This window comes from Vanessa cardui, chromosome 19 (genome assembly GCF_905220365.1).
Source record: "Vanessa cardui chromosome 19, ilVanCard2.1, whole genome shotgun sequence".
Classification (NCBI taxonomy): Eukaryota; Metazoa; Arthropoda; class Insecta; order Lepidoptera; family Nymphalidae; genus Vanessa; species Vanessa cardui.
Window position 1 is genome coordinate 8,598,426 of NC_061141.1, and position 14,531 is coordinate 8,612,956.

At 31.6% G+C, this 14,531-nt stretch overlaps 1 protein-coding gene across 1 annotated transcript in view; it reads left to right on the forward strand.

Moving 5' to 3' along the window:
• Positions 1-4,098: 4,098 nt before the first annotated feature.
• The window catches only part of LOC124537829 (glutaredoxin domain-containing cysteine-rich protein CG31559-like), a 108,626-nt gene continuing 98,193 nt past the window's right edge, over positions 4,099-14,531 (forward strand). Inside the window, exon 1 of the mRNA XM_047114754.1 lies at positions 4,099-4,367. The gene's annotated coding sequence lies outside the window, so the exon portion shown is untranslated. The remainder of the gene's footprint in view (positions 4,368-14,531) is intronic.

Sequence of the window (14,531 nt, forward strand, 5' to 3'; positions counted from 1 at the left end):
ATGATTGGTATATAAAGAATCCTTTTGCGATACACTCGGTTAAAATAATGCGTTAAGCTCAAAAGCAAGGCTGTTGGACATTACGATAAACGCCTAAAAATAAGCGGCTTGGAATGTCGACGGACGACCTCCACCATCCGGTTGTGTCACAGAATATAAACAATAATGGAAATGGTATCGATTTGTGTATTACGTACTAAAGATTTAAAGTACAATATACACACTTTTTTATGTCCTATACAGACACATGGGCTACCTAATGGTAAGTAGTCACAATCGCACCTTCAAACGCACCACAAGAATACTAAGTATGGCTCTCCGGCAGAAGACTACTCTAATTTTTATGAGGATTAAGTGGTACCGACCCAGACGGGCCAACACTAAGGTTTCTTTATTAATGAATCATCAGCAGTTTTATAATTCATCTCGTGCTCGGCTGTGAAGGAAAAAATCGTGAGGAGACCTGCATGTATCTAATTTCATAGATATTCTACCACATGAGTATTTCACCAACCCGCATTGGAACAACGTAGTGATATTTATGTTCCAAACCTTCTCCCCAAAAAAGGAGAATAGGCCTTAGTCCAGTAGTGGGAAATTTACAGGATGTTGTTTAATCTAGTAGGCTAGTTCTGTCCGATGACAATCAATCGGAATAAACGATTTCATAAGTACAGATACATACTTGAGGCAGTGCGATACCATTTCCAATAAACTCTAATTTCTTAAGCTTGTCCAAGCGACTATATGTTCTTTAGAAAACGTTCCCAGAAACGTATCGCCAAAATCATGATATTTGTTACTTCATCTAAATCTCTTTCTCTTTAACAGGTAAACGACCTTTCATACATTTCAAATGAAACATTTTATTTATTTCTTTTCGACCTCAACGGAGCTATTCTGTAAGAACAAAGTCGAAACTTATTGCAGAACGATCGTGATATGTCAGAAAGTTATACGCGACATTGATTATTATAATTATAACATTTAAAGGATGCATGTGTCAAAATAGCGTAACATCCTATCACCGTAAGTCGATTTTCAACATTTTACGAGTGAGGTATGAGATCTGATCTTATAGAATAGCACTGTTGATCATTGTTTCATATATGTAAGTCAGGGTTATGAGAGATACCGTAATTAATAAGAAAGTCCACCTTCTGTGTTCTGTGCGCCGATTGCTATCAGACAAAGTAATCCTAATCTACCGTCTTTTGCTAATACCTTGGTATTTATTTATTTATTTTATTTTATTTATTTATTTATTTATGCACCAACAGAGTATACAGAAAATTGTATAAAAGAAAAATGTGTACAAAGGGATAACTTATCTCTAACAAGAGATCTCTTCCAGAAACCCTGAATCTAGTGGAGATTATTTGTAATACATATTTATGGTGTAGGTACAATATCAATTAGTTTTATATTATAAAATTGAAGTGTGCGTTATCCATTAATACAATATAATGAATTTACATACATTTTATTTGGTCGGATAATTTATATCGTTAACTGCGGAAAATTTTAAGAGAACACCTGCATGCGTTGAATGGAATTCTGCTAAATGTTTATCCATCATCCAAGCAACGTGGTATAGACTAAAGCCTGCTTATTAAGGGGAAGGCATTCTTCCATCTATAAAATTTACGATCAGTTACAATACCTACTTAATTGATTATGAATTGAGCTAGGTCATAGCCGATTGGTATCATCTGAGACTGATGACTACTGTATAAAACAATCTTATAAGAAAACCTTGCGTGGAGATGACAATTTCATTGGCAAAAATATACCAATTATCATTAACTTACTTTATTTCAGTTATGGAATCATCAAATGTCAAAGAGATCAGAATGAAATCTAAGACTATCATAGAAATCACTATTAACTTGAAGTATAAGTTTTACCGTCGCAGATTACTAGGTTATACAGTACTGGGTTCAGGCTAAGTTGATGGATTTGTCATAAGAATAATTCCCTAGCCACCCGAAGTCTCGTAGTTGAAATAATGTAGAATCCCATTCCTTTCAGACTGGTGACTGAACTTTTTCAGATCCTGTTGAATAACATAAAAAGTTGGTTTAAGCTGTTGCTTATATACTATAAAATGTTTATTGTGTATCATATAAGACCTCAATGTATTTGTTAAAAATAACAAAAAAATACTAATTTTAAAAATCAACACCGAACAGAGATGGAACAAGAAACCAGTAAGTTCAACACCTGAAATCTTGTTTGGCCAGTTCGTTTGTGATTTTTTTATATTCCATTAACAGTAATCGTATGGTCAAAGTTTGACGTTGGTATGTTACCATGTGATTTAAATTACAAATATATTTAAAACTTCGTCAACCATTGCGAATTTTTAATGCCAAATTTATTTTTCTTTGCAAGTTAATTAGTAATGTATTACAAAAATTTAAGAGTATCAAGTTATATGAATTTGAAGGAGGATGTTTAGTACGTGTTTAGCTGATGTTAGGGTTCATGACATCATTGCTTTTAGAATCATCGAGGCTTATCTCATATTAACATAAATCGTGTTAAACATATGTATCTTTATGGTATTGTTTTTGCTTTGCATTACCTTTGTGAATATTTGTATTTTTTTTTGTTTTTTATAAATTTAAGTAAAAAAGTAAGGCATATGTAAATTGTGTATTGATATTTTAGTGAGGTTGATAGCTCAAAGCGTCTTATTTCCAAATATATTTTGGATCGTAAGTCATGATGGATAATGATATGACGCTATCTTTAGTCGCTTTTTACACTGTTTTTTATTCATCTAAATTTTAAGCATTCCATGGAACTAATATGTTACATCTCCTGTGACTTTAGAGACTGACTCACTTATCCTTCACACCGGAACACCACAATACAAAGGCTTACTGTTTGGTAGTAGAATATCTGGTGACGTACCAAGACTTGCTTGGATAAAGCCACTAAATAAAATATTTAGCTAAATAACCAAAAGAGTATTGTTACGTTAGTTTCTCAATCGCCAACCACTATTGCAGAATATTAAAAGATATACATAGATATATGACCCTGCAGAATTTAATTTTTTTGCTAACCGTACACTTCAAGTGACAGGTCGAGGTCATTGACGTTCCTATTCATACTTATTTAATGTATAATATCTAAAATCTGATAATTAAAATGTGCGTAGCAGTATATTTTATTTATTTTTTAAATAACAATAACATGTTTTTTAACATTAACATTTACTTCGTAGTAGGGCTTTGTGCAAGCCCGTCTGGATAGGTACCATCTACTCATCAGTTATTCTACAGCCAAATAACAGTACTCACCATTGTTGTGTTCCCGTCTGAAGGGTGAGTGTAACTACAGGTACAAGGGATATAACATCTTAGTTCCCAAGGTTGGTGGCAGCATCATTGTCTATGGGCGATGGTGACCACTTACCATCAGGTGGCCTATATGCTCGTCCGCCAACCTATACCATAAAAAAAAAGTATAATTTACAGAAAGGTAATATTAATTTTTAAGTTTATGGGTTGGTTGTCAGATGGAAGACATAAAAAATCAGCTTAGATCCTTTGAAGTTCAAGCTTAGCAAAAAATTTGGTTTTGACGTTAAAAGACCACAGACAGACAGCATTACTTTCGCATTTTATTTCTACTATATATGATATATACTTACATATTTCTCCGAGTCCGTCAAAAATTACAAAATCGATTTCACTCTAGGTAGATGAAATATATTACGTCATTTTTTAATATCTCGACATGTTCTGATTAACTAATGCATCATTAATTAACCGAATTGTATTTTATTTTGAACGTACCCCTAAAAATGGACGCTTTATTCGAATATCGAACCTGTACTCCAGCGAAAGACATTGGAAACAGGTAAAAAACAGAACAAGTTACCGCAAAAAAGTCAACTCGTGCGCCTGTGAAGGCGACCCAGGTGGCAAGCATTCTCCCATGATTAAATGACTCAAGAAACAATTTAACGTTACGACTAATTGCATGTTGTCACGTCGATTCAAGGTCGATAATTGGCTGGCAAATCCGAAAGCGACTTGACGGTTTGAATGGAGAAGGCTCTTCGCCTTAAACTTAATCGTCATTTAGACCGCTTTAGCCAGTCAGTCTGCGACTGTCACCTGTGCATGACGCACGCGCGCACGCAAGTGTTCCAATTGGCAAATTTGAATTTTATTACGTTAAAGAAACCGATCGGCCAATTGCGATCGTTGGTTTTCTTAGGCGACTTTTACATATACAGTGTGTCCCGTTAGTGTTGTGTCTGTGACATTGAAATAAAAACTGTTTAATACAGTTGATTGTGGTTTTTTACATTTCGTTTTAGAAGGTCGGATGTACTCATTTAATATCTGGTAAGAAACCTCTTTTTTTGTATATACATGCGGATATATTTATAAATATCTAGATATAATATTTTTATATACACCTGTCGTTAATCGTATCTTTAATATATGAAACGATAGGTATTTCGATAAAGACATTTATTTATTGGTCTTTAAAAATTCAATAATTCGAACAAAATAAGATCCGGTTAGTGGTATTTGCAGAATACAAATTCGCAAGGACGCATAATTTAGCATATAATGAGGAAAATTATGAGATATTAATTCTATCAGCATCTTTGAATGACGAGATCTCTTCGTTAAGCCAATTATAATTATGAACAATACAAGAATGCATGTTGCATACGTACGGAGATTTTTAGCCTCAATAGGCCAGTTAGTGGCACAAACATTTAACGTAAACGACCATTTGTTCTACTTGTCGTAATTTTCACTAGCTGTCTTCGAGTCACGCTCTGCTAGATATCGTAGATTCATTTTCATTATCGGAAAACATTATTCAATAATAATTAATAGTTATATAGCGTGCTATGTTAAGAAATTGTTGAGAAGTTAGTTCACAATCGCCGTCGTATCGAAATTATTACCAGTCACAAAAATAATGACACAGAATAAATTACCATATAAATTATACGAATGTTAAAATTGAATCAGCCTGTATATATTTTAAATTATAAAAAGGAGGTTCTGCTATTTGGCATACTTTTTTTAACATTTGTAATATTTATATTATGTAGGTAGGCATATGCCAAAGAATAGTTATGGAAATGTTTATACACATGAGGTCAGTCGCATATCTGCCGCTCTCACACCTAAGTTGCGCACACGCATACGCCAGTGGAAAGTGTTATAACGGCAATTTGAATAAACTTATGAAAAATAAAAACTTAGATGTTTTAGATATTAATCTAGTTTTATGTACGTGGAACGTTACTTTCAGTTCTTATTTTAAGTGTTTCGTTATTTTATGAGTGAAATTCACTTTAAGTTTATACATATGTAGATTTTATTTAACTGAATTTCGCGAAAGTATTTTTCAAAGAAAAAGTATCAAGATTAACAGTTTTACAACATTATTTAACAATACTAATTTATCTTTACATATATATAAACGTTATACACGTTACAATAAATATAAAATAGGTAGGTAATCAAATAATAAAAATCTTTTATTAAGACACAATTTGCAGAGTTTAGCAAATATAAGAGAAATTACTTTAAGCGAGGCGTTTTTAATTTTCCAGATAAAAGAATATGCTATTGTTTTGTCTTTAATTGCATTAGCTTAATTAATATTAATTAGATCTTGTGATGACGTTTCATTGCTAGCTACTAATAAATAATTATTCCAAGGAACATTTGTATCTGTAAATTTAAACAAAACTTCCTACGTAGCCTTTGTTGTGACAATATGTACTATATTAATTAATGATTTATGCCTATGAATATTATAGTAGTAGTAGTTCGTTTTAAGCTATTCTTGGCTGACATATTTAATAATACTTTGATACTGGTATTCATTATTTTTGACATAATATTTAAAAACATTTTACTGGCATTAAATTGATTTATATTATATTTCAAAGATAGAAAGAGATAGCAGTATATATCATTTCTATTAAATGAATTTCTAAGGGATTATTTACTAAAGAATGTGTAACAATATATTGAACGATAGCAGCATTAAAGATAAGTTTACCAGAAAATGTAGTGCGCTTCGATGGAGGTTTTACTTCAGGGTACACGACAGATAACATCTGTCGACAATTTTGGTTGTCTCCCACACTATATGTATGTGATATGTATATAGTAATACTAATATGTACTGTACAATTTTATGGTATGGTGGTGATAATAGGAATGTCGTTAGTGAAGAATTTACGGCAAATTTATAGTGTTACGGGCTAGAAATATTTTAGCAAACTTCTAACTCGAGACACTTGGATTGATAGTATCCAAGTGTCACCAGTTTGAACAAATTATATTACCCAGAATATAATTTATTTTCAGTAGAACAACTGACAGTATATACAATTTTACATGAAAAAACAAAATTACATTTTATAACTTTCTTGGCATATGTTCTACTATTTTATATTTATTAGTCTGATTATGGTTTATCGCATTATGATATACATATTATCGGAGATAAACAAATCTATATTCATATTATAAATTTAAATCTAACTGTCTATCTGTCGTTCTTTCACGAACAAACCGCTGAACCAAATTTGTTGAAATTTTGTATGAGCGAACTTTAACTTCAAGACACTAAGACACTAGTGAAGCCGCAATCGTCTACTAATCTGTTATACTAATATAGTAATAATATGTACTTGTAGAATATACTGTTTTTTGTAACATGAAAACTGTATGTTGCCATATTCGTGACGAGTTCTTGACAGGTAAGCCCAGCAACGTTCCACATATAGTAATTATATGTCATCTTAGAAATTTAATAGTATCTTGTCAATATTCCCTAGAAACTAGATTTTATAATGACTAAAGGTATCGAAACGAGGTGAAATGGTAGCCTACTTATGAGCGTGTATATGTTTATTACCAGATATAGATTAACTTTATATTTCATACTGTGTAGACTTCATTATATGCAACACGCATGTCTATCTGCATTGAGGTAATTTCCCATTACGCATACCTTTGAGTACTTTTGGTACTCTAGTTTTAGTTAGTTAGGCTTTATTGAGAGTAGACCAAGAGGACATAATTATAACTCTGATATTATAGTGAATATTTTTGATAATATAGGTAGGGACGTGAAAATGGGAGATGTAAGAAATAACAGCAATGTCATGTATCGTCAATGCGCCTCCAACATTGAGAACTAAGATGTTATATCCCTTGGTCATCCTTCAAACCGTAACACTATAATACTGAGTATGCTGTTTGTTTTTTTTTTGTTTTTATGGAATAGGTTGGCGGACGTGCATATGGGCCACCTGATTGTAAGTGGTCACCATCACCCATAGACAATGACGCTGTAAGAAATATTAACTATTCCTTACATCGTCAATGTGCCACCAACCTTGGGAACTAAGATGTCATGTCCCTTGTGCCTGTAGTTACACTGGCTCACTCACCCTTCAAACCGGAACACAATAATACTGAGTACTGTTATTTGGCAGTAGAATAACTGATGAGTAGGTGGTACCTACCCAGACGGGCTTGCACAGAGCCCTACCACAAAGAACTGACTGATGAGTTGGTGGTAACTAAGCAGCCGGACTTGCACAAAGTTCTATCTCCAAGTAGATCATATGAAATATTTTTAAATGAATAATATATTGTTGCATCAAATATTTACATAATTATACATAAGTATTATAAACAAGAAGCATATACTTAGCGTGTAATATGTTCTACTTCTTTCACGTAAACAAAAATATATGTTAATTGCGTGTAAATAATTGATTACAATAAAATAATAATGATATCATTAATATCAGGATAAATTAAATTTCTTAATTTTTCATCATTATCATAAAATGTATAACAAACCACACACAAATTCAATCATTGAATTTTTTTTTTATTTTAAATAAATAATCAAAAAAAAGTACAGACTGAAGTTGTCTATTTTTAGCGATATTCATCATGCAGTTTTTATATCATCCTGTACGCATCATAAAAATTCACTTTCATCATTTTTCATAACACGCCAAACGAAATAATTTCAAAAAATATAATTTCTTGAAATAAAATTAAATTTCAAATGGATTTATAATAATACATTAGGAGTAACATTCGTCTCGCTTGAACTGATCGTCTTGGGTTTCGATGGGAACCTCGAAAGGAAAAAAAAAGGATCACGTCATTGCCCTTTCTTATTCCTTACCACGGAGCAGCTAAGTTATAAACCATGGATACGTTATAAATAATTAATAATATATATTTTTTATAGAATGATTTCTATAATTTAATATACTTGCAAGTTTTTTTTCATTATTTACAATGTTTTATTCAGTATTCGAATAGTGTGTTTGTATTGAGTTTTTGATCTAAATATAGTGTATATGCATTAATTGTCTGTAAGTCTGTTGAACGAGCATGCCTTTGCATGTCAACAATATGTTTATATATGATTATAACATTGTTAACTTTATGATATCGTTTCTAAGAATTTATTTTCTATTTATTGTTGAGTTGGTCGCTATTTGCCGTTTCGCTAGATCATAATTTAAATGTATTATTATTTCCATGAGATATTAAAAAAACACAGCAATTTGCAATTATCCTAAAAATAGCTTAAATTACTGCGCAAACTTTCCATATATTCGAATCCCAAGTTTTTATAGTAATTACTTTTTTCCGATATTCCTACGACATACCAGTATAGGTAAATAAAGTAAAATAAACGACGTTTGACACCAAATAGATGCGATCTCATTGGCCAAGAGCTTGAATAATCTATAATATTCATTACGGATTTACAAAAACATTGCGTTTTGAACGATGACGAAACTAGAAGAAACCAGTGGCGGATTTGCCAATAGGCTAAGTGGGCTGGAACCTAGGGCGGCAGATTTAGAGGGGCGGCAATTTTAGTCCAAATTTGTTACAGAAATGTCTTACAGAAATAAAAAAAAAACTTATAATTATATGTATACAAATTACGTCCGTAATCCGTATACTCGTCACTACATAGTGGGTTGGAAAAATAATCTAGTAACTGACAGAAACATCACCTAGTTTATAATCAAACTAATAACGGGAAAAAACCAATGTAATGAAGATGATAGAACACAAATCATAAATGTTGAAAAAAAAATTAGGGGCGGCAAAAATTGAATAGCCTATTAGCGGCAGATTTGTAAATCCGCTACTGAATATTACAGTGAATATAAGTAGATCAGTGGAATTGTGTTGTATTATAAATAAACATATATATATTAGTCAAGAACTATTAGAAGTTTTAATATAATATTTAATATAAGTCTAAGATTTGTTTATTTTTATTACTTCTTCGATCGGAAAAGACTATGCGTTAAGCACTACTCGATTTCCACGCCTTATTCCGCGAAATAATCGTTGTTATTCGATCGATGAATCAATTTCAATCTTTCAATCGTGATTGACTAATAAACATACAAACATACTAACTTTCGCTTTTATGAGTGATGAATATGCTAAGCAGTCATAAAAGTTGTTTTAACTGTATAAATTATTTTGCTATCAAAAAGTCAAATAGTAAAAGATAAAAGATGGATAATTTATTTAATTACCTTTTCAAATAGATATCATAAATTACATTTTAAATGTACAAAAATTTATAGATATACAATTTTATGTTAGTAATATATTATTTATTAGAAAATCTTATACACATCTGTCTCATTGTTCTTGTCTTGGTCCGGAGTTCCTGGATTAAACCCCAAATGGAGCCCCATAAAAATTGGATTTTTCCATAGAAAATTTTCAGTAAAGAATCAGTCTAGAATTTGTATGTGTGTGAATCTCTCTTTCGGAATTAGCCGTCCAATCAGATTATAATAGTGAAGGAATAGAGATTGCACCTGTGCTCTATAATATGTCTTACCATTTGCTCATACTTATGAGTTATATTATGTCTTGCATTGATGATTTTGTTTGAGATTGTTTGCCGTAGCCTTAACGACAACATCACAATATCTTCAAAAATATACGTAAATAACTTCCTTATTTGGTACTATTGTAGATAACTATTTAACGGGTAAAAAGCAATACTAGCACGTGACAGCTGTCAAACTTTTGTATATCTCGTGCTCGTAATTTATACTAGGTTTGTCAACCATCCTATAAATGAACAATGTTTAGCAATGAAATTAAACTAGCTTTACCCACGTACACAGGCCATGTGTATATACATGTGGTAAATATTGTTAGTTAAGGGAAACAAACTGCTAATTGTTAGAACATTATATAAACGACGATTCGACTATTCGCTAACACGTTATTTGTTTCAACAACTAGATGTTGTGTTAACGGTCTTCGTCGTTTTCGTCGGAATTCGACCTCCGTTCATTGTAAATATTTTTAATTTTTACGAGTCAAAATGTATTTTGTGTGTCTGTGTTTGTATTTTCCAGCTATGTGTGAATCTCACAATAATATTGAACCATTTTCAAGTTTACCAAAAATAGTTGGTCTACATCTGAAACGCAGAAGAGTATTATTGGTCACAAGTAGTGCCCTTAGAGGAGCAGAGACTCCGTATCTCTTACAGTCCAATGGGACAGCAAATACGAGAGCTAATTTCCGAGGACTCAGTCAGCCTACTGAAATTTTGATAGAACATATAGACACTCATAGCGTGTAGTGCTAAGCTAGCTAGACGAACGTGGAAGTCTACTGGCTGTCAATATTATTTATATCAACTAACGAGCAAGTATTTAAAGCCTACAATTATCATATCCAGACATCTTCGTAGGGAAATTATGCATCGGCGGTCCAAAGTTATGGCTTTTCGAAACCTGTTATAGCTTCAGGGACCTGGTGAGATGAGGGACAGGGCTTTTAAACATTTCTCAGAGCAATTTGCGAATTTTAATATCGTTTTCTGCTAACTGATGAGTTTAATGTTTATAAATGAATAACAACGCCTTCATTTATTTATAGAAATCTATAATTTTAATGCCTGTAAGATATTTTATGATATGCTTTGGTAAGATAAATAAAATAATGTTTGTATTCACAAAATAACGATTATATAGTTAGTAAATAACCGCCTTGGATGTATGCCTATAACTTAAGTGAATTTTATATAACCTCACTTCGTTTCTTTGGTTTTCGACTACAGCGTATGATATACGTCATTCCTCAAGATAAAAATTACATCATATAAATACTATCACTGATTGATAGGAGGGCGGCGCGGACGTATGAAAGGGAGTGCGGGGTAAGGGGAAACGTATAACTTACAAATGTAGCTAGATGAAATGAAATTATTTATTTTGAAATATTATAAGTATGTACTACGAGTGGGTTTACATGAGTGTAACTACGTTGCGTTAAATAACTTTCAATACATACAAAATAACTCAGTTTTGTATATTATGTGTGTAATAGATTTAAATCAAACTTAAATATACAAGACTAAAAGGCGTCGACTGCGATCGTTTTAGTAATTTTATTTCGTTAAACTTTTCTTTCTACCTGTACTAAAACATGATATTGTAACAATCAACGTAATGGACCATAAAAACCACTAAAGAGCCACAATACCGAAAAACACAGTACATTTCACTTGTCTGTCCATGCTGTGGGAATGTCGAAATTTTCCATTAAACCACACCTATATGTCTATTGTACGTGTTTTCCAAGCTATTGCGTACGAACTGTTCTGTAATAAACCACTTGTTCGTATCAACCAACTATAGTAGACATTAAAGTCAATGCAATACATAATATAAGCTAGCTGTCCATCCCAACTTCGCTTAAGTACAATAAAAGTCCATTCAACTTTTATATAGAAGAAAAATTCTTGTTCTATTCTGGAAAGAAATCTTGATATTCTTGGAATTATTCCGTTAACGAACACCGCATCAAAATCCGTTACATAGTTTAAAAGATCGAAGGATACAGTTGTGGGATATCAACATTGTTTTATACTCTATAAAAATATAACAGAAATATAGTCAATAAAAAGATTAAATTTATGTATTAATTGATTTTAAATTAATAAATTTATTTTTATTATTTATGGCAGTCACCAAACCTTTTTATTTTATAACATATTCAAAAGAGGTTGCTGAACAAGTTTCAAGGTCATTGGCCTCGCACCCTGGACTTTCTTTTGCCAGCATGACTTAAAACGAAGGGTCCGATAATAAAAACTTGTGGATAATGAAGTTCATGATGTGCTAACACTTGGATGCGGCATCTTTGTAATTTTAATTAATTATGTCATTATATTTAATAAGGCCTTTCTTAACTTTTATCTTAGCTTATTGAAATTAGCATCATGAACAGTAAAATTTATATTTTATTAATAAAAAAAAAAGACTCGCTTAAAAATCTTTATGAAAGCAGCAATATCTAATAACTTTATCGTGAATTTATAATAATTATAAATAATAATTTAATATGTAAATAAGTAGTCTAATCATTAATCGATTTAGTGCCTAACACATTCATGTTTTGGTTCATATCAACAAGTTTATAATTAAATCTTATTAATATTAAAATACATAATAATGCCGACGTTTAATAAGGTTGAATGGTATACTAATTATAATATATACAATTAAGTATCCTTCAAAAGTGTCTATGTAATTAATTATTCCATAGTTATCAAGTGATTGTGTGACAAAGATAACGACTTTCACATTTATTAATGTAAGTAAGATTTAGATACTCGTTTCCCGTTTTGTTTCGTACGCCATGTTACACTTGGAAAAATTGGGTTTATATATTTTATCTACATATATTTAATATTATAAATGTAAAGTAACTCTGTCTATCTGTCACTTTTTCAAGACCAACAAGCAAACTTAAACTTTAAGAAAGGACATAAGCCATTTAGGCGCGATCGAATCCGCGGTTTACAATTAGTATTGAATAATTTAAATTATTCAAACGGTAATTAATGTTATATTCGAATCATCTGTTTGAAAATATGACGAGACACTTCACGTGTATCTACCGGTGTGGAAATTTATAGCCCAGACATAAAAAACCTCATCAGTAATCCTTATTATTTATATGTCAATGTATGTCTGTAAATGTGCTCTTGTTGCACTAAGACCTCCTTTTGTAAAGACTAAGGCAATCCATGACTCTATTGTAATATATGTTATTGTGGCGAGTTATTTTACACATCAAAGAGCATGATATGTATTATTAATATAATTTAACATAAAAACTCTTTGGTCCGGCTTCAAACCGGCAATAATAAGTTGATGTCCTATCCAGTGATCCTATTAAAGTATGTGGTTCATTGAACTTGTAATTATCATACGAGAAAATCGAGGTATCATAATCGGTGGTGTTTTGTAAAGGATTGCACTTGAGTATAAACAACTTGCTTTTCAAATTTCGAACAGGTCTATTTATAATCTGGAAATCAGTGCCACGTTACAGTCAGTCATTGGTCACTTGCAAAATAATTTTCATAAGATTTATCTATAATATTACAATCTATAATTTAAAGAACCATTAGAAGACGTAACACTATCTAATATTAACGACAGTGCAATCGACATCAGCTATTCGAACGGTTACGCATCGAGTGCCTTTAAATAATTGTCTTTTATTCTTAGTGAAAGCGAATAGTTTGACATTTATTTTGTTTACGTGTTTTAAATGAACGGACATTTTTTTTTCCAGCAATAATTGCCTTATGAATAACGAACGCGGAAGTTTTTGTCTACGTTGCTAGCTATAGTTGTTAAGCGGCTTTAGCGCTCAGCACATCGCTGTTCAACGCTGTTGCTAATTTACCGAAACCAACTAACGCATGTTTTGTGTTTCGGCAAATTAATAAGAAAATTTTGTTTATGTAAAATTTACGTTCTAATTTATAATATTATACTTATAAATCTTTGTCTATTAACTCTTGTGCAAATGGTTCGAATATGTATTGAAATATTTAGAGATTACCAGATTGACTTTTGCTACTCCTAACCACAGATAAAAAGCGAAGATAACTCTTCACACTTGAACCGCTGATTCGATTTAGATGAAATTTACTATGAAACTAGTTTAAGTACAAGGGAAGAATATAGACTACTTTTTTCTCGAAAGTGTAAAATCGCTTTGACAATTAGTGTTTATTAAAGTTTTATTAATAAAGTAGGGATAAAACTATCAGTTCAGCTATTTGAAAATATTTACCAGGAACACAGCCAGCGGCGGACGCCATAACGAAACGCTTAAGAAAATAACTTATACTGTAAAATATTTATAAATAATATATCGTACCAACCATAGCTTATACATTCTTGAACATTCCAATAAATGATGTAATGCATTCGTTCACTTGTATTCTAACATACAAATCTCAACTTGATGTTAAATTGCAAAATGACTAAATGAGTCATAAAATTTCCGTTCGTTCGACTCGATAAAGAACTACTCGGTCAGCTCTCGTGTTTCTGAACGATCATATATCTGATTGTATCTTGCTAACTTCGGAGCAAGCAAAAAATGCTCCGTGCGTTCGAAATTCAACTCCAA